General features: G+C 40.5%; 1 long non-coding RNA gene across 1 annotated transcript; it reads left to right on the forward strand.

Moving 5' to 3' along the window:
- The first annotated feature begins 439 nt into the window (after positions 1-439).
- LOC121729331 lies at positions 440-20,226 on the forward strand. Its single transcript, XR_006035954.1, has 3 exons — positions 440-504; positions 5,858-5,859; positions 20,215-20,226. It is a non-coding gene; the product is annotated as an uncharacterized LOC121729331 (long non-coding RNA).
- The last annotated feature ends 754 nt before the right edge of the window (positions 20,227-20,980 follow it).

Consider the following 20,980-nt stretch of genomic DNA (forward strand, 5'->3'; position numbering starts at 1 on the left):
ATATTGGTAGAGAACAGATTATTACAAAGTTACTAAACTGTATAAATGAACTATTGAACATAGTTAACACATTATGGAGTGGTGCGGTCGCAACTGGCGACAGCTGCTGCTGCTGCAATACAGGGGCACTGAATGTGTACCCGACTACACCAATGCCCGAATACCCGATAAATCTCTGCCAGTGGGGCAAACTTCTCCGGCGGGGGGCGAGGGGGGCAGGCGGGGGGCGAGGGGGGCAGGAGGGGGGGGGGAGCACCGACTTGTATCGCCGGGCTAATTGGAAACTAATTTCAATTGTTAACTCCGTCTGCAGACAGTTATGGCGGTTTATGATTATTGCCTCACCGATAGTTTTGTTCCCGAACTACAGTTACTGCAGTTTGAACGAGCGCCGGGATTGTGCAGTTAAGGAGTTATATATTTTTAGTTTAAGAATATAAGAGTGCTTACAGACAAACGGCACGTGTCGACAGCACGCGTCGACGGCAGTTGACGGCTGCCGCCGTTACAAAAAAACAATTTATGTCGACTAAGCGCTTAGTAACTTTTTATTTAGGTTTTCGGTGCACCGTCGAGCCGCATCTACAAATTGTTTAATTTACTAAAATAGGTTAGCCATTTGAACACTACACGAATAATGTGTTGTGTTCATTCGATCAAAGTAAATACACTTTGCCAATGCGACATAAAGTAATCGACTCGTGCTATCGACGTCAACAGCCGCGGTCCACGCGGCGACAAACAATTCGCAGCTGGGGCAAAGTACACAGCAATATGCTAATGCAGGCCGCGGCTCGCTCATTTCTCAGCGTTATTTTTCTCGCTCGGTGTTTTGGAGTTTCCTAAGACTCTGCATACATAATACAAAGCTTTCCGGACCGCCTGAAATTTGAAACTAGGTGAGCTCGGCCGCCGGCGAGTAATGAGGTAGCGCAGATTGTTGTCACTTCCGCGGTCCACTACGAAGACGAGTTATTGTCGCTCCGAGACTGTCGTTTCGGCGGCAAAGGAGCAGCGAGTAAATTTAATAACGCAAAATAGCCACAAAACTAATAACGAGTAGCATAATTTTCTGAAGACTAAATTAATGCGCCGTTCTCTTTTCCACTTTCATATTTTTTACGAGCACCCGTGAAAGGCATTTTTATCCATTGGACGTAAATGTGCTAGAAATAATTTATTAAATACTGCTCTTTTCAGCGCCGCCGGAGCTCGAAAAGGTTCAGGATTATAAATAGATAATATTTCTGTAAAACGTTTTCAATTGTGATTCATTTCCGCAGCGCGCGCCCCGGTCGGTGGGCGGTGCGGCGCCGTGCAACTCGGTGCGGCTCAGCCGGCCCGGAGATGCATTTTGATGCGAAATTAACGGGCCATGAAAAGGCTTAGAGATGAAATTAAAATCTTACCGCCGCGCGCCGGCACGGCTTAATGCGATCCCACTCTGAGCGCAGTGCCGCTATTTTCGCAATTATTGCCAGTTTCCTAATATTAATATCGAGTTGGTAGTTTTCGAATACTTTTTGTAGGTAGCGGGCTTTTTATGAGGCGGTTTTAGTGAGCTTCGGTTCGAATAAGAAAGTACAGTGCGGTGTTGGAATGAAGGCTTTATTTGAAGGTAATTTTTTCACTATAAAAAAGGGGCAAGTACGTTTCCTTTTACGTTTTACAACGTACTTATTTAACGTTAACGGTTAAGCTGGGCGGAATGCCCGTAGCAGTCGGAGCTTCGTATAGGTAAAAGGCCTTTGATGTCGGGAACGTGCTGATGTTAGTCCAGACCGGGAAAACCGGGGAACCCCCGCCCCCGGGTATTCTATAACATGGAGATGTACCGAGAGCTCCGGTCAATCGACACAGCTTTGTTTGCACCGCTTGTAACAACTTGAAAATACTTCTAGAACTCTCAAAATTCAAGAGACAAAGTGTCGTAACATGGGGTGGAGCGCAACGAAATTAGAGATCGGAACAAAACGTCGAAGTTCAGAGGGTATCCTCGACGAGAGACTTGTGCGCTCGCAATCCGCGCGCTCGAATATACAATTCTTTTAAATAAATAAAAATAGTAGCGCGGCACGTAGCACCCCCCTACCCCGCCACCCCCGGGGGCAGGGGGCAGAAGGGGGGTTGTACAGTCAGCTGCACCGGATTGAAATGGAACTGTACATTGAGCTCGAGTGGAGTGACTCCGGCGCGTGCCTGGAATCCGGCCAGCCCCCGGGCGGCCGGTGCCCGCTGACGGCCGGACTCACTCGGCTACTGATATAGCTTCGTGCCCGTTGACGGGATTTATTTTGCGCTAGTTGTTGAAGTAATGTGGAATGATTTTAAAGAGAAGAATACACGAGCGCTGCCTTATTGAAATGCTTATAAATCTAATCATCGGTCGGGGCTTGTACATGTTGTATACTATAGATTGAACCAATCATAGATTCCAACAAACTTGAACCCATCCAATAAATAATTCATTCGTAGTTTTTGCACAATAGTAGTCTACTTGTATTATGTGGCTTATATTCAACTCTGGAACATATACTACGAGTAAGAATAATTCCTTATAATAACGTGGTCAGGATCTGAGTTCGTGGAAAAGAGTAATTTTGTTGCACGTATAGTAGCGTCGTAGAAAACTATTTCTACGAATGCCGTTTCATTCTGCAGCCTGAGGAGCTTTAACCCGGCGCGCGGCGTCATGGGGGCAGAAAAGTGTTACACGGATGTTGGAGTGCGTCTCACATACCCGTGTGCTATTTATATCAAAATTAGTAATTTTTTTTATAATAATCAATTTATTTTATATGATTATATTTAGTTCATTATGTATTTATGTGAATTGATGAAACACAAATATATTATATAATTTTTAACCATATATAATAGAGCTTTAAAAAAGGAACGACAAAAGTCAACAAAATATTTCTCCTCTACTTAAATGTTACTCTATTACTAATTAACAATCATATCTTAATGTTTTAATAGCACTTATTTAAAAAATACTAAAATATTTTTATAAAAAATTGACAAATAATCACTTCTAATCATTATCTTTGCTACAATCAGCACATAAAGGTACAACATGTTCTAAGCAAATGTGTTTGTTACAACTTTCGCAAGTGTTCTCTCGTTTTGCGGTCTTTTTTGGCTGGACAGTCTGGGCATCTTTTGCGAGTATTGGGCTTCTTTGCCAGAGGTTCCCCTGAAGATTCACCAACAAATTTTTCATTTTTTTTACGCAATTCGTGTGGTAGCACTGATACATTTCGACGCAGTTTGAGGTGTTCCACAACAAGACTGAGGCCTAGATTTTTTAAAAAGTTCTCTCTTTTTATTTTTGAATTGTAATTAATTTTGTATATTTTTTTTTTTGCTTTTGAACTGGCCGATTCAGATGTACAATGCTCTTCCGACAATCGATTTCTATCCGCAGGCGAAGACAGTGGAATGTCATCATCGTCAGAGATATCGACTTGCTCTGTGTCACTAGGATTACTTATACGTTCACTCAAGTGATCTTCTTCTTCGCGTATTTCCTGGTCTGACGAGGATAATTTCTGCGTAAAATGTCTCGAAATTGTTACATTGATTGCGGGGATGGGTCTCACATACCTTATGCAACTTTGAGCCCCTGATACTCCCGCTGCGGCCGCCGCACGACTAACGCGTTACCTGTGATGTGACTCTCCTCCAGCTATTGAGAAGTTTGGCAACACTGCACGCATGGTATCTGAATTACAAGTGAAATAAAAAGTGACGGGTCTCACAGACCCAAAACCAATGACGCCGGGTTAACCCTAGATGGGTGTATGAGTAAAGTTAAAAAATGTTATTATACAGACCGCGGTCGAAGTTCAAAACGAAATTACTAAGTAAACGTCTTGCAGTTGGCGCCACAATTTTTTGGTTCAGAAGATGTTTTGCCACTAAACCTAAGATAACACTTAGTCAACACGATTTTTGTGCCTGAGTTCGGTGTACCCAAAGTGGATTTCTTACATTTAATTAATTAGAGAAACAATTATTTTAATTAAAATCATAGTAATATAAGTTTGCTTTGATAGAAACTTTAAAATTTTGAAAAAATCCTGAATTTTCTTCTTTCAGTTATGTATCAAAATAATTAAAATATAATATTACTATTTTTATATTTATATCGTTGCTCATGTTTCCAAAATAAAATTGAAATGGAAAATGTATTATTTAGACTTAAAATTTATATTTTTTGTATCTAGTTGAGCAGACCCCAAATATTAAAGCTTGTTGCGTGCTTTGGTATGTATGTGGCGCTCCTATTTTTTTCTGGTATTAAATAGGAAGTTTAAAATTATTTCATAAGCTTGACAAGTCTTTTATTTGTTGATGCAAGTAACTTTTTAACGCTTATTTTAATAAATTCTCCGCAAGTAAAGCAAAAACTTTTCTCCTGTATTTTGTAGAATATTATGCATATTATGCTGGTTGTTTATTTCTTTTAGTTAGGTGTTAAAAGAATAAGATATTATATTTATTTATTTCATCAATTACATTATTACTAACATTCACTAAAAACATAATTAGAAGGAAAAAATAAATAAATTTTAAAATTTTAGTTTAAAATTTGATATTTTTTGTTTTAGGTGATAGCTTGTAGCATGTCTCTTAATTCGTGTATACTGTTCAGTGTATACGTAGAACGTGGTAATAGGAGGTACGTGAGATATGTGGCACCCATATTACCTATGTTTTTTGTTTATAATATTAAGTGTATGTGTAATAATATGTATATTATAAGTATAGTATAATATTATACAATATAATATATTATATTTTATAAGTATAATTTATATTTATTTATATTTGTTTTTGTGGCAAGTTACTTTTCCTCTTTCAACTCGACTGGCACCTATACAACCTTGTTCTTGTATCGCCCAAAGGTTGACTGGTAGATAATGCCATAACTCATAAGGCATTAAGTCTACCTCTGTACCTATATTATGTGCATAAAGTTTTTTAAATTAATAAATAAATTATTACAACTCGAGACTGACGGCGACTATTGTTTGTGTGACTGGATAGTGATTGACGTTGACATGGTGACACTTCAATCAAATAATATGGGCGAGAATCGAAATACCTTATACGGCAAAATAACGTTTGCCGGGACAGCTAGTATTATTATAATGATTAATACTTGTGCATTTTGGAATTTTCAACAAGCGAGTGAAAGGATCCGTCAGTCGACATCGAGTATCCGCGTTAAGGTGTGATTACATCTCCGATATCAGTAGTGCGATATTATTGGATCCCGCGATGCCGGGACACGGGATACGGGATACGGGAGTGGCGGGGTAACGCGATCCGACAGCCGAATGAAAAGGGATAATCGAATAATGGGCCGTAATATCGATGCGTCGGCCGGTCGCGTCGTCGTAAAAACGAATGTCGTTAATGGCCAGCGTTGTTGTCATCGTAAAAATGTCATTACTGCGGTCGACCGCCGCTCGACAACGGCTCGTGAACGACGAACGGTTATGGGCAGCCGCGGTGCGCCGTCTGGTACATCACTATATTCAGTTAATAACATCTACTTAACACTGGTGATTAAAAATATTAACAAATGAACCTCGGATAGTTTACGGATAGCTGTGGAAAATTTAATTTGACGCAGATCATGGTAGCTATAAAGTGTAAACTATGAAGATTGTGATGATCCTGTAACACTTGTAGTAGATGTTAAATAAAAGTATTAGTTAGTAAGTTAAAAGTATAATACAATATAGTCAAAATTAAAATTAGAATTTAGAAAGCATGGATCGTGGTTCGGTCGTTCACAACAAATGTACCTTGTTGTACCAATGGTACTTTACTTTCCTGGAGGCAGGAGTGCAGGTGGAGGGGTTCCGGAGGGTAGGTTGTAGACGCAGGCAGGTAGGATTTGGGTAAGATGTAGGAAGGACGCAGGCAGGTAGGATTCGGGTAGGATGTAGGAAGGACGCAGGCAGGTAGGTAGCTCTCGCAACGACCGCAGAGCCCGGAGAGATGAGCAAGTAGACATTCACCCGTAGTGGTGATGCCCGTCGCGGTGATGCCCGTCGCAGTGATGCCCGTCGCGGTGATCCCCAAGTGGGGATAGTAATAATATTATTATTTATAAATTGCAAAAGAGGAGAAATTATTTTAGTTTTCCCAAATTCACCTAGTCGTAGCATAATAAAATCAGAAGCCAAATGTCAAAGTGAAAATAAACAATCAGTGTTGGCGTCTCCAGCCTTTTTTTGTTACGGTTTGAGTTCTCTCTAAAACTTAGACAAAATCAAATATAAAACCTCATTGGTATGCTTTAAAGGCAACATACAAAATCGTTACAATCCCTCCAGCCTAACAAATAGTTTTAATAATAGTCAACATTAGTGCCCTTTAATATGTAACCAAATAGTAAATAGTAATAATTATTATATTTAAATGTATATTAAGCTGCAGAGCAAAATTATTTGGGCACAAAATGTTTATAAAATTGAAAGTATTATTTTCGTTGAATGTTTAAAGAAATCTTAATTCGTTGTTCTGTGTAAAAACTTGAGTAAAAAGTGTTACGAAACTTTACAACTCCCCTCCTGTTTATTGAAATGTTTTGAAGGTTTCGGCATCAGATAAATTGTTGAATTAATTTTTAATGAATTTGCGCTTTTATTTACCCCAGTCCCCAGCACCGGCAAATTCAGCTCGCTTATTCGGCAAATTTCATATTGTGTTAATTGATTCATAGTCAGATGACGGACCGTCGTCATTAGATCGAGTTATTTTAATCTTATATCTTTAAACGAGCAATTCTCTAAAATCGATCTCGCTAGGAATTATTTTTAGAAAATGTTTTTTTATTCGTGTTGTAAATGTTATTTTATTTCAACACAACAGCAGCTAAAGCTATTCCAGCAGATGGCGTTGTTAAGTAACACGAAATCAATGCGTGATTGCTATACCGAGCAAAGCTCGGTCATCCAGGTACTTCAATATTATACGTGATCTGTCGGCTGGGTTTGACATAACGCGACGTATATTACGGCAAGTACGCGATCTGCCTATGGAGCAACTTCTCGGATAGTACACCAAAATTTAGAATGGAAACGTTAATAGCAAAATTAGGTAAAATCGAGGCGAATACTCGGGAAAGGAGCGATTCGTCGGCGCCACGAGGTAGATAACAGTCGGCATTATGGTAATGAATATGTATCGGGAGCGGGCGTGCTCCGCTATACGCGCGATATGTTCCTCGCGAGAGCCCTCGGCGGCCGCCGGCGAGAGCCTTAGAGGCCGCATAATCTGCGGGAATACCACGTCCAGTGTTCTCGTAATGTGTGTGGGGGCGGGGGAGAGCGGTGCGAGTGCAGCGCGTTAATATTCATGCGGATTATGCGCGATGAATATGCGAGGTGATGGCCGCCGCGCCGACACTCAGCGGCGCGACGAAGTGCTCAATCTTCAGACTTCAGTGCGACGGCCGACGAGTGCGGGCGCATCGGCGTCGCGTGATTATTGCCATAACAAAACTATGTTACCAAAATAATCTACCGCCAGATTCGTGATTTTATGAGCCGGAGGGACGTTTATAAAGTACGCGGAGAAAACTCCGCTCCGAATACCGATAGCGGTGTATAGAGGCAACCCAGTTTTTGATGTCTTCCGAAACTCCTGGGGGAAACTACACGCGATGGAACTCGGAAATCACGAAACTTAGAATATAGCACAAACGCAAAAGTAGGCCCCGCGCTTCTCGTTTTTTGTTGTCGAGTTTCCCGCACAATTTTTGCGAAAATAAAGTGCAGGTTTTCAGCATAGGTTCGATCGTACTATTATAAATATGTTACGCGCTCGTGTGTGGCGGCCGCTGTCAATATTTCATTAGGGCGCCGGGGTGCTGGGTGCGGGGTGCGGGGCGCCGGGGAGGGGAGGGGGGAGGGGGCACAATAATGTATTCAGGTGAGCTTAGCGTCTGTGTCGTTCATTTGTTTAGCTCGAGTGGGGAATCTCATTCGGCGCGAAATCCGCGGAAATCCTCGGAATTAAACGTTCGCATTATCGGGCGCCCGCGGGGGCCGCTCCCGCTTGTTCGCCGATATTAATGATATTCAGCTATTTTTTAATGGGTTTTATTACGAGAGCTCCGCGGCTCTATTTGTTCGCGGTATGCAATAATTATTAATTTCGCCGGCACGGCGGGAGATAAAAATTTGGGCACAAACGTTTATCTCCCGAAACATTACTACTACGAGTATAATATTGACCTAAGTTTTTAGAAGGACGCGAATCGCGATGCAAAATTATCGAATAATGCGACTGTCGTCGATGCGATGGAAGAGCCATTCGTCAACGGCGCGTCGATCGCCGGCACATCATTTGTCTCCGCCGCCGCGCCGCCGCGAGCTCTGCACTTACATTACTCTCCGAGGATTTCCCCGCTCTTTGTACGCCGCGTGCGGTCGACTGCCCCCTCTATAATTCGATAGCCGCTCCGTCGGACCTGAAGTTTAAATATCGTTCGGAGCGAGAGCGGAGGCGATAATTGATAGCGAGGTAAATAGCGCAGCGCATCGACGACGGCGCGGGGCCAGAGTTCGCGCGGAGTTTTAATTAAAACGTCAAAAGAAATCTGTTGTTACAGGCGCGAGGCGGGTTCATTCAAGTTAAATGAGGAAAACTAATCGGCGTTTACGGCCGCGGGAGGCGGGGGCTTCACTCGGACAGGAAAATTTCCGATTCATTCGCGACGCGAGCGTCCGCGCCCAAGTCCGCGAAAAGTCGATTAATTATTGAGCTCGAGTTTACTCCTGTTAACGCGACTACCTGATGCTATTGTTACTACTTAGCTCCTAATTGCCTTTAGTAGAGAAGTCTCTAGCGGCTACTAAAAACCCTGTTTCGCACATTATAAAGTTTGAAGTCTAACCTACTTTTGCAATGTTGCAACACGCAGCACGCTTAATTATTATTTAGTCTAACAGCTCGCCCCCCCGAACCGCCTCAGGTACGGAGCGATCTGTCTCATTAATTCCCCCGTATTGTCGCTCGACGTCGTAATGCCGTCTCGTTGGAGGTTGAACAATATGATTATTAAAATGTAATGAATTTTTAACGCGGCCCCCTCTCCCCGCGCGGCGCCGGGCGCGGCGGCTGCTCCTCCGAGATAAACTTCGTCGTTTATTTTAACAAGTTCTTCTCAATTATACAAACTTATTATTTTGTCGATCTCGCAATTATCTCGAGTACCAACTTCTCCGGCTAAATATTATTCTTAGTGCTCAGTTATAGGCAAAGACTTCTATTTAATTTGGTTACAGGACGATAGGAGAAATTTTGTGTAGTTGTCAGATTACCAGCGTCTAAATTATTGGTCGCCTCTTTTAAAAAATATGCTGGTTATAAAATAATGTTATATCGATACAACCCCCCCCCCTCCCCCCACTCTCCTCTCCCCTGCGACTCCCCCGGGAGACAAAGTTGGGGCCTCGGGCCGCGGCGCGATTCCCGGAATTTATCACTTCTGGAACTGTTTCGCCGTGTTCTTTTAATATTTAAGCTCGTAAAACATCTCGAGTCCCAGCGTGATGTACAACAGTATTGCCCTCTCCCGATCAGCTGACACTGACAGCTCCGAATTTCCCAGATGTTTGCCGTGTTTTAATGTTCCCGTTTATATTTTTGTCGCTGTCAACAGCCCGCTTGTTTATTTTATGTATAATATTAAAGTACAGCTGTAACATATGTATTCACAGTTGCAAACTATGTAGCTACATATTTTTTGTAACAATTATACAAGTTGTTTGAGTGACGTGTCCCGAAAAATAGAGCAAATAGTAATAATAGTACCCCCACACCGGTGCTTCGGATATGGCGCAGTGGCCGGTTTCATTAAAACCAGGCCAGTTACGCAAGAGTAGTTTTATAGTGCCCAAGAGTGTGCGCTGTACTCAAGAGCACTCTCTATCCCTTTACTGTCATAACACAGTGGGACGGAAAACCGACGCGCCAGGCGCAGGACCGACTTTTTACATGTCCATTCGACGCATGGATCATATTTTTACTTGTCAAACTATTAGGTCATCAGCCTGCATTGTCCTAACCAAACTTAGAAATTACCTGTTTCCCACGCGGAAATCAAACTCACGACCTCCGAGTCAATTGCCACGCTCTAAACCACTGAACCATGGAGGCGTTCTGCTATCGTGCAAAGTTGTACATACATGTCGTCGGATTGTAACCAGAATTACATTCCCACTTTGAAGGCATCCACAGTCCACACCTTGATTACGAGTGTCCAATCTGGTGCGGCGAGATGGCGACGGCCCCGCTTATAAATCGCAGTCGGCGCTCCCCGGGCGGTGCGCATTCCTGCTAGATTGCGCCGGGAAATGTCACCCGGTGAGGCCGGGTCTTACGGGGCACGGGGACCCAATGCATCTTTCCAGTTCAACAATCGCTAGTTAAGATATAAGACTAGTGCTGAATCTCATACAGGGTTTCACAAAACTAAGAGATAATTTTTTACTTTAGGGTGTGTAATTGTGTATGAGTCTCTATACAGAGTTTTCTGTGAAAGTAGCAGCGCTGAAAGACCTATTTTTTCACTTTTGTATAGGAAAAGTCATTACGCTGGGGCTCTTACCGACAAATCGCAAAAAAAGGGTCTGTCAGCGCTGCTATTTTCGCAGTGAACTCCATAATATTAAAACGGACACACATACCCTAAAGTATTATCAATTTGTTTTGTCACTTCTTGTATAGCTAGTTAGGTGTAAGTAACTTGTTAGTCCTTACTACATGGGGTTTCAAATCCCTATAGATCCCACGCCATCTATATAATTATATACTTATTACTAGATGTCCCGCGCGGCTTCGCCCGCGTAAATTAGAAATTTTACAGAATCCGTAGCTACATTTTCCCATAAAAAATATTTCCCCCGTTTTTCCCACATTTTCCTGAGTTTCTTCTGTCGTATTAGTCTTAGAGTAATAATATAATATAACCTTCTCGATAAATGATGAGTCTTACTCGATAAATGATCTATCTAACACTGAGATAAGTTTTTTAATCGGACCTGTAGTTTCTGAGATTGACGCGTTCAAGCAAACATACTCTTCAGGTTTATAATATTAGGTAGATATAGATTTTTTTTAATTATCGCTTGACAAACTCGAGTCCCGATCTAAAAGACTATGAAATGGTATAATATGGTAGTGATGATGATGATGATGAAGAATGTAATTTGCATAGTAGCATATGCTTTCTGTTCTCAAAACAACGCCGAAACTCCCAAACTTGTATCTATAAAGAATCAGGAATTCTCTCAGCACCTTCCGAACCACGGTATACCAGGTATATCTCGGTGCAAAATCTTACTTGTTGGTAGCATATGCTTAGAATACTTCTCACGAAACCGAAGTCACCATATGTTTCCCTATAAGTTTTGAGGAGTTCCCTCGATTACTTATGGATCCTTCATCAGATCACCACTTTTCTGAATATAATACCAAATTGGGATGATTGCCTATATACCAAAAGAAAAATTTTGAAAATCGGTTAACAAACGGCGGAGTAATCGTTGAATATAAGAAAACGAACATAACACCTCCCCCATTTTGAAAGTCGGTTAAAATTGTAGCCTATGTGTTATTTATTTAATATTTTAATCAGCACATGAATTGAATAACAAATTTTTTTTCAAATTAATCGTAGCACCATCTGTCAGGAGAAACTAAAATTGAAATAGAATAATATTGAATGCGATGATAGCGCCGTCCGCCGGATCTAATGTAAAACATTCCAAAATCAACAACTCCTTATAAATAAGAAATTAATTGAAAAAACATTTTCCAGTAGACCAAACTGTAAATCTAAACCATTCTCGAATCTCCACGAACACACACAAAAAATTTCATCAAAATTGGTCCAGTCGTTTAGGAGGAGTTCAGTCACATACACACGCACACAAGAAATATATATATTAAGATTGATACGCGAGGATAAATATTATATTATGTAATTTAATTTCTATACTGCCGTATATATTCTTGGTAAGTACCAGAAAAACAAGCCATGAATATATTCGTCTGCAAAAGAAATGTTTAATATCAATTACCAAAATGATGTGACACTAATTGGATGTCTATTTGTTTTCATGTTCTGTTTATTTGACGAGGCGTGCGTATATCGAGGAACCTCGTGTTTTGTTGATGGAGTAATCATTCTTCTGTTGCTCGCTAGGAGCCCGGGTACTTCACTGAGCGATGTCTAGAAGTCGGAAAATCCGGTGCTGAACCGAGTTGTCTGTTTTTTGAAAAGAAAATACAATATAGGACTAGTGAAGAACCTGGAGAATCAAATCATACAAACCTCGGATTTCCGTTACTGTGGATGAAAAAAAAAATTGTTACGTTTAGCTAGTAACATGAATAAAAATGTTTACCAATTGAATATAAATGTGCTTTTGATTATTAAATAAAAAATGAATAAGTAAATTCAGTTATTTTCTAAATAAAACGACCTTTGGTAGCGTGAGCACGGAAGTGAACTTTTATTTCAGTAAGGAATAGACAATAGACAACATGTCATCACAGATAACATTACTTACATATTCACAGATAATATAACATTTTAGATATCATGGGCTATTACTTTTCTATATATTTGAATGGCCGGTAAAGTATTAAGGCAAATATTTTCGTTGCACTGTAAACAATATGATACACTACAGTGATATAAACCACTTTTGCGACATCCACAAGCACACATTGATAATTTTATGCTGATAGCTGAACGCTCCAAGACATCAATTTCAATTTTAAAGTGTCAACAAATTAAAAGTATATTCGCTTAAAAGATAAATATCCCATTGCATTAGTAGAATAAGCAAAACAATCATTTAATCTAAACCTAGTGGCTTTAATAGCTATCGCTTAAACGTCTGATCGCGATGTTTTTCTCCTCGCTACGGTAAATACGGCACTTAAGAGTAAAGTTGTGTCTGCAACATGCTCGTAAGTGCCGTACTCGAGTACAACATTATACTTATTGTTGCCTCATGCACTTAAACACCACATAAAAGCAGCGAAATTTGGCGTCTCGCACTCGGCAAGTACTCGCATATCGAACTCGATCTTTGTCATAAAATTTTATTCATTTTACCATATCTGGGGCGATACACGTTTTTATTTCATTGTCATACTTTTTTATTTAGAAATCATTACCTTAAATACTGTAATAAGTATCTGTCAGTACGACATGATTGAGAACGCATCTCGTGGATATCGTGTCGTGAGTCTAAATAATATGTAAAGTAATTAGTCGGCGGAGGTCGCGGGCTCATCCCGGGGCTCGGGGCCCGGCGGCCGGGGCCGCGGGAATCCCCGGCTTATCCCTGCTCCCCGGCCGCGGATGATATCGCGTACATATTAACTACACCCAACTATCTCAATCTTGGTGCGTCACGCCGCCGCGGATTATAAAGGGCCGGGATTAAATAGCGGGAATCACGGGGCCGGCTTAGAGCACTACCCTGGAAACTTCAGGTGAAATAAGCTCCCAGTCATATTGTTGAATACGGAGTGAATATTGAGTTTAGCGAGATACGCTTTGAGTTGCACGATTACTGACAACGTTTCAAAATGCTACATTTCAATACGTGCGACCTTTAGGACGTGATCTTTGGAGATTGTTACGTAAAGGGAAAAGTATTTACAGACGTGCGTTGGTGTAAAATCAATAAGAAAACATTGTTTTCTTATTAGGCGCTCGTCTCTCGTAACGAAAATATTTTAAGGGCGATAAAAATATAAAGCTACTGAGTATACTGTTCGTCGGACGCAGCAGAGTTGACACAAAGATGGACGACGCGCCAACCGCGTGACCACCGGCAACCGGAAGTATGTCACCAGCTCAACATTACAGGAGGTGGTATAATATAGACTATAGTACTTACTGAGACTATTTTCTAGCAGAGTCTAATATGACGGGCGCTGAGCGCTTTAGGGGCTATTTCACCAAAGAAATGGAACGCGTTCATAGCACCCTGAACCGGTTCTGAACGTATAAACGCGTTTATAACACCGAATTGCATTTCACCAACATAAACTGAACGCGTTCACAACAAATCCGAGTTTTATCTTCTGAACGCCCAATGTTCGCGGTTCACTTCATAAAACCCGTTCAAGTCCTGACAGTGTAATGTCATGGCGGAATGAAAAACATAGACAAAAGAAATGTCAAGATGACAGTTTTGCAAGATGAGTTTCGTAAGTATATACATATTATATTGTATGAAATGAAAATGAAATGTATGTAAAATTATCGCGTGACGTTACGTAAACTAAGATTTATTAATCGCGATCAAAATAAGTTTATGAAATCTATGTAAAACAAAACGAGATTTACGTCGCCGCATAAACGTGTTCAGTGAGAATTAAGTTTTATAAAACGAAGTTTTAAGTATGATTGGTGAAATGAAATCCCACCTTAGTGTTAAGCCTGAGTATTGCAATGGTTATGACTTATGAAGTGTACCAATTTGAAAAATGGTACTGTACTCTTAAATTGTGTAACTCTTTTAATTTATTTTAAAGCTGGTTACCTAAATAGGCTCATAATTTCAGCTAAAAGTAGAAATAGTTTTCCTGGCCGAGACATTACTTAGCCGTATCTCGTTCGGCCGGAGGAGCTAGTAACAATAAAGTTAAATATCTCCCGATGTTCTTTATTTATCACCGGGCTCCGGTTACCTCCTCCGCCGCGGATAGGCCTCAAGATGCTGAGAAATTGGGCCATAACTCTCCGCCCGCCCCGCACCACGCCGCCCCGCCTGAGAGCTCTACGGCTGGCTCAAATCGAATTTAAAAAAAAAAAAACAGAATCGGTAGAAACTGTTACATAATTATGAGAAACCTCTCTTTTATCTAAAATGAGGTATAAATTGATAACATTCGCTTTTTAGGATTTGTTTTTTTTAACGGATAGCGCTTTTGACTCGCTTGTAGGTACGATTATACCGTCTTTCCGAATAATACTAACATCGTTCATTCATAATAAATCTTAAATGTATACAAATAACTATGTATAAAACATAAATTAATTTAAACAACTAAATCAATGACTTTTGTTTATTTTGTTCAAGTTCAATCTCTATGTTTACGTTTGAATGTAATATAAATTATTATTATATTTGTTGTATTAAATTTAATCTTCAGTTTATTAATATATTACTCTCAGTCAGAATAAGCCAGTCAATAATAAACAAAAGTTCGACTTCGTTACGATGTTGAGTTAGGCGGCGCTATCGAAATGAAGTTTAATTAAGGTGACGCCGTGTAAAAACCGTGTTGAATATGTTTTAGATTGCTTAATTTCTATGAGAGGCCGGCCCGGTCTCTCATAGAAAACAAGTAATGGAACTGCAAGAAATGGAAAGGGCGTAAGCGACAAAATGGTTTTTGTCGCGTAATTTAAAAACCATAAATATATTTCATATAAGCTATGGGCAAATCAAAGTGTATGCTTGAAACACTTTATGCACAAATTTTGGAAGCTTAAATCACTCTCCTCAGTTGGCAACATTAGAATCCTTTTTTTACAGAGGTCTTTTTGATTGATTATTCTGTGTTTTAAAAGTTGACCAATCGTGTTATGCTATGGGTAATTACTGACTGACTAAATACTGACAATGCACTTTAATTTCTTATCTTCAGTCATTTATATTTCACAGAAAAATCGATATCGCTACAGCCAAATTATCAAGGCGTCGCCTTAAGGGATGAGCGACGTCGGTGACCGCAGCGCCATCTGCGCCGGAGGTATTGACGACAGGCGTAAAGTGGAATTCGGTAACGCTACATTTTCAAAAGCGTAGAGCTTACAGTTTAAAACGAGGTTGTAACTGGTTAGGCAGAAGCCCACTGTCGTTATTTCTAAAGTTGTCTTGTCGATCTTAAAAGCTTCGAACCATTTTATTTTTAGTATCAACTATCATAAGGATCTGAGAGTGGCGAGCACTATTATCTCTCCACGGGATAAGAAGCTTGTATGTTATGGATCACGACGCGATTCATCGTCACCAATAAACTATCGACTACTACTCGGAGATGAATGTGTTGTGGTCAAGAGCGGTGGGTGGCGGTCCGACGGCGGACGGCGGACGGCGGACGACGGACGACGAGCGGCGGACGACGAGCGGCGGACAGTAAATAATATGAATCGGTTCGAGTGAGGTCGAGAAGCGAGACGTGACGACTGGCGAGTGCCGGGAGTCCCATAATAGATCAAAGCCATACCTGGTGTATGGTTAGGCTGTTTTTATTTAATTTACTGGTGTAGGACGTAGTCATAATATTAGTGATTTGTTTAAGTACAAACGTATCTTTGATTTAAGGCCTCACGACTAAAAATTTTAGGATACATACGTCTAATTATATTTAGTATAATATTATGGTATTCCACAAGTGCATAATATAAACTCCAAAGTTTGTAAACTACTCCTCATACCCAAATTCTTTTCAATTAGCGTCTGCGGTGCGGAACAACCGAAGAACTAGTTGATGGGATTGATGGGAAACAAACACTGATGTCGAAGTTGGTGGAAGTTGTCGACCGCATTTTGTATGCTTAAATCTTTAAAACTAGGCAATGGATTTTGATGCGGTTTTTTAATAGATAGAGTGATTCAAGAGGAAGGTTTATAGTATATATAATAACATCCAAAAAAATAGTGGAGAAATACTTATTAATATTTTTGGTTTCTAATATTGTGATGTCGCAAATTTTTTCCGCTTACATTGCAAACGCAGGCTGGACCCTAAGATATTTATCAAAATAATGTACTAAGTATTGTACACATTGAAAAGGTCTACAGAAAACTACGCGATGCTATACGTCTATCTCTTACGAATACTCGTATCCCACAATATCATATTTTTGTCATTTACTTTTAACGAAAAATAATGGCTAATTTTCGAAGTGATTTTAACCAATACGACATTAATAATACATTGTTGATTTAACATAGATCTATAATATGGCCCTTTACAGCATATTATGATTTAAATAAATATTTTCGAAGATACTACAGATTTAAAAATTGCGGGGTGTAGCGTTTGCGGCGGTACTAACTACTGGATCAATTTTAATAATTTTTTCATTAAGTGACATAGGCGTAGACATTATATTTTAATCCACGCGAAGCCGGGACGGGTAGCTAGTTTACTATATTTATACATGCATATTTTTGCAAAGTATCAACACAATATACAAATTATAATAACAAAAACAGAATAAACTGTTACATAGAATCGAAATGAAAACTTCATTGAATGTTAATCTAAAGTGCCTAACAAAGCTCCGCCATCAATACAATTTGCAACTTCCTGCAAACTAATACTCGTTACACAATGTAATACATAAACAAAGATCGTTAGTCTGTAGGGTCCCAGTGGGAGGGCGGGCAAGATGAACTCCGGGCCGCTCCGTGCCCGCGGGACGCGTGGCCCACACTGGCTGGAGCCGGGATTTATATCTTATGTTTTATTAACAAAATCACGTCCGCCCTTACCTTCTTCTAGTGTGTTTTACTTACGGCCGAATATTTTCCTTTCATTTGTGGCTCAGAAAAGGGTTACGAAAGCAATAAAGCCGAATAAATCTATGTCATTTATAAGGACTTCGACTAAATAAAACCGGCCAAGTGCGTGTGGGGCTACGCGCAATATAGGGTTCCGTAATACCGCTAGTTTTTAAATTTTTTGTATGGTCAATGAATGTACATTTATAACGTGTTTTACACTACTAACAACAACATCTCAGTTACTTTCAAAGGAATTTGCACGAAAAGTTCCTTTATACTTCGCCGAATACCTTTTTTTTAGTTGATCGACTATTACTCAATAACTTATAAAGTCTTCTTAGACGTGATAGTTTCCCTTTTAAATTTAGCAATACTCCCGTGAATTTTATCATATTTCCAGAAGCAACCGTTTAGCTGGTAGAAGGGGGGACACTGGACGATTTTTACCACTTTAAAACTTAATATTTCACAAATGGACCCCTTAATCGGAAAATGATCTATGAACACTCACCCCATACGATGGGGTGGACGCGAAAAAAATATTTCATCCCCACTTGATGTGTAGGGAAGGTACCATAAAATATATTTTTTTAAAGATTTCATGTACCATTTGGTCGGCATTATTAATATGTATATTCATGCTAAATTACAGCTTTGTAGGTCTATATTCTATAGTCTCTGAGCAAAACCACGGACAGACAGACAGACGGACAGACAGACGGACAGACCGACTCGTATGTATTATAATAACACTTCTATATTGTACAAATATTATAAAAAGAAAGGTTTATGTTTCGCGTTGAATAGGCTCCTGATTCAGGAGCGAACCCAACCCTAACAAAATAATTCAGGCTGAACTATTGGGTGGATTTCAAAGAAAATTAATATGGACTGAAAAAGTTATAAGATAACTTTTATCACGGTAAAATCAAAAATGTACGGTTACTGTTGGATATTTAGATTCGAGTGAAGCGTAATCCTAGTAGAGGATAAAAATGATGTTGGTATTCTCCACAGTGCTACATGCGCTACATCGTGTCGCAGGGGGGTTCCCGGGCGGCGCTTGTCACTTCGCTAGCTGCAGCACTTGTAACTTCGAGCATAGGCACGGGACACCGTGTGACGTGTCACCGAGCAAGCAGACAATTTCGAAGCACTCTGTAGTATCCTGTTGAAATTAGCAAAATATAATTCATACAGTTTTTTCACGAGGTTATTTTTGTTACATCAATGTTTTGTTCGTTTTTGTTGACAGTAATAATAAATAACATTTTCACAAAAGGAGCGGTACAAAATACTTAATAGCGGGATCGCGGAAGTGGCCCGCCCCCGGCATGAATAATGACGGAACCCTCTCCGGTGTACGGTGTATGTTTACCGGGAGAGTGCCAGCCCCGCTGGGCCAGCCCCGCTGGGCCAGCGACTGGCCCAACGAGCCCTAAATATCCGCAAGAATTTATTCAATTTAACCCATAAATCCCCAAGCGGCAGCCGGCTGTCGCATAACAATTGAAAATCTATTGTGTCTGTGATTCCCACGATCGAGGTATTACTAATATTATTATATCAAATCTTCCTGATTGGCTGTTCTCGTGTCTTTGAGTGGAGATGAAACGCTAGGACATTATCGCCAATATAATAGTCCAAGCTATCTTATATTATTTCCTAAGATAGAAGCTGGACATGGTATTAGGATCGTCGTGAGATAAAAAGTTTCGGACCAAAGTTATAAACGAGCTATAACTCTGCTATAACTATAACAGAAAAAATACACTTTACTGCGCATGGTCATAATAATATTGTAATATGTTCGTTTAACAAAACGAATATAATATTACAATATTATTATGACCATGCGCAGTAAAGTGTATTTTTTCTGTTATAGTTCTTATTATAAAAAGTTAAAAGATAGTTTAATTTCCCCTATTCAAATGTGCTCCATAACATTTGATTCAGCGGTTACCAACATATGAACTAAGTCGTTCAAGTCCAAGTTTAACAGCTGTGATGATTATTTTTGTTAGACCTTTTTCCGGAAGGCAACCGGTGAGATCCGGCTAAGCTGGTATTGATTTAAGACGCAGCTCGAGTAAAACCGCAACAGCTGGCCATTAGCCTGAAGTTTGGTCTGGTCCGGTTTGGCCGGCCGGTCGGCCGGTAATGGCTCCGGTAATTTATCTATTCCACCGGACGCTGCGCTTCTTACCATCTCAGACTTGTAGTGTTCCCCAAAGAAGATTAAAGCTAAGTTAACATTTTGAAGAGCTGCAGTTTATGACCAACATTATTGCTGTTATAAGGTCAAAAAGTGGTACACTAAATCAGGTTTTGACTCTACAGTGCACTAGACTTTAATAAGTACCATGCAGTTCTGAAGGAAGACGTAATTCAAACTATTGATGTAGACAATTTAGGCTTATGTATTTATGTTTAGCTTTTATTATTTTAATCATGTATAAACAATTAAGACGTTGTTTACGACTTGACCAGCAACTTGTTATGGCGTTGCCATGACATCTTTTGGATATGCGCAATAAAAGGTTTGTCCAAAAATACGCCGACGAACACGGCCAGTATTGTCTACCCTCAATCATTGAGTACGGGCTTATAAGGTTAAGATAGCCTCAAACTTGTCAAGCAGTTGAAGGCTTCCTGTGTCTCGATGTCGGACATTTGTCATGTAATTATCACCGGCGAGCGGCAGCGGGCGGTGACGCGCCGGTGAGCGTGACCCTCGTCAGCGGCGCGGGGATTACACTCCCCCCTCCCAGCTCTCCCCCCTCCCCCCGGTACAACCCAGACAAGTGTACCGCGCGTTATCTGTTTATTTATTGCGACACCACCTTACGCATACGTCATGTCGCGCTGTGACGAATCACCCCACTTCGTAAAATTATGACAAATATGCAAATTCTTCATTCCGGCCCTAAAACGCCGGGACGAGATTTGTTGCGAATATTTTTAAACTTTTTGGGAGTTTTGTACTTAGCGCGGGAGCGTGCGGCGCCGAGGAATTACTTGTTATAATTATAATAACACGCGAGTTATGCTCCGGGCGATACGCGCAAGAAATCATTCGTCATAATTACAAACTCCGCGAAATCTGTCTGGAAATTAATTTGCTCTCGCGAGTGTAATGTTTAAATAACTGAGGGGCGGAGGTGATGCCGAGGAGCAGGTAATGATCGGCAAGGCGATTTATATATAATTCATCTGGTCCCCCCTCGTTCTCGATGCTCGCTCGTCTTCTTATTTTTTATGCAAATCCTTGCCAAAGGGGGGAGGGGGCATCGACTCGTAACATAATAGCTGCGACGTGCTCACACGACGTCGGATTAGGTTAACTGCTCAGCCCAGGGACGGGCGGGACGGGCGGGGCTCAGGCTCCGTAAATAAAATGCGCT

Source organism: Aricia agestis, chromosome 1 (assembly GCF_905147365.1).
Source record: "Aricia agestis chromosome 1, ilAriAges1.1, whole genome shotgun sequence".
NCBI lineage: Eukaryota > Metazoa > Arthropoda > Insecta > Lepidoptera > Lycaenidae > Aricia > Aricia agestis.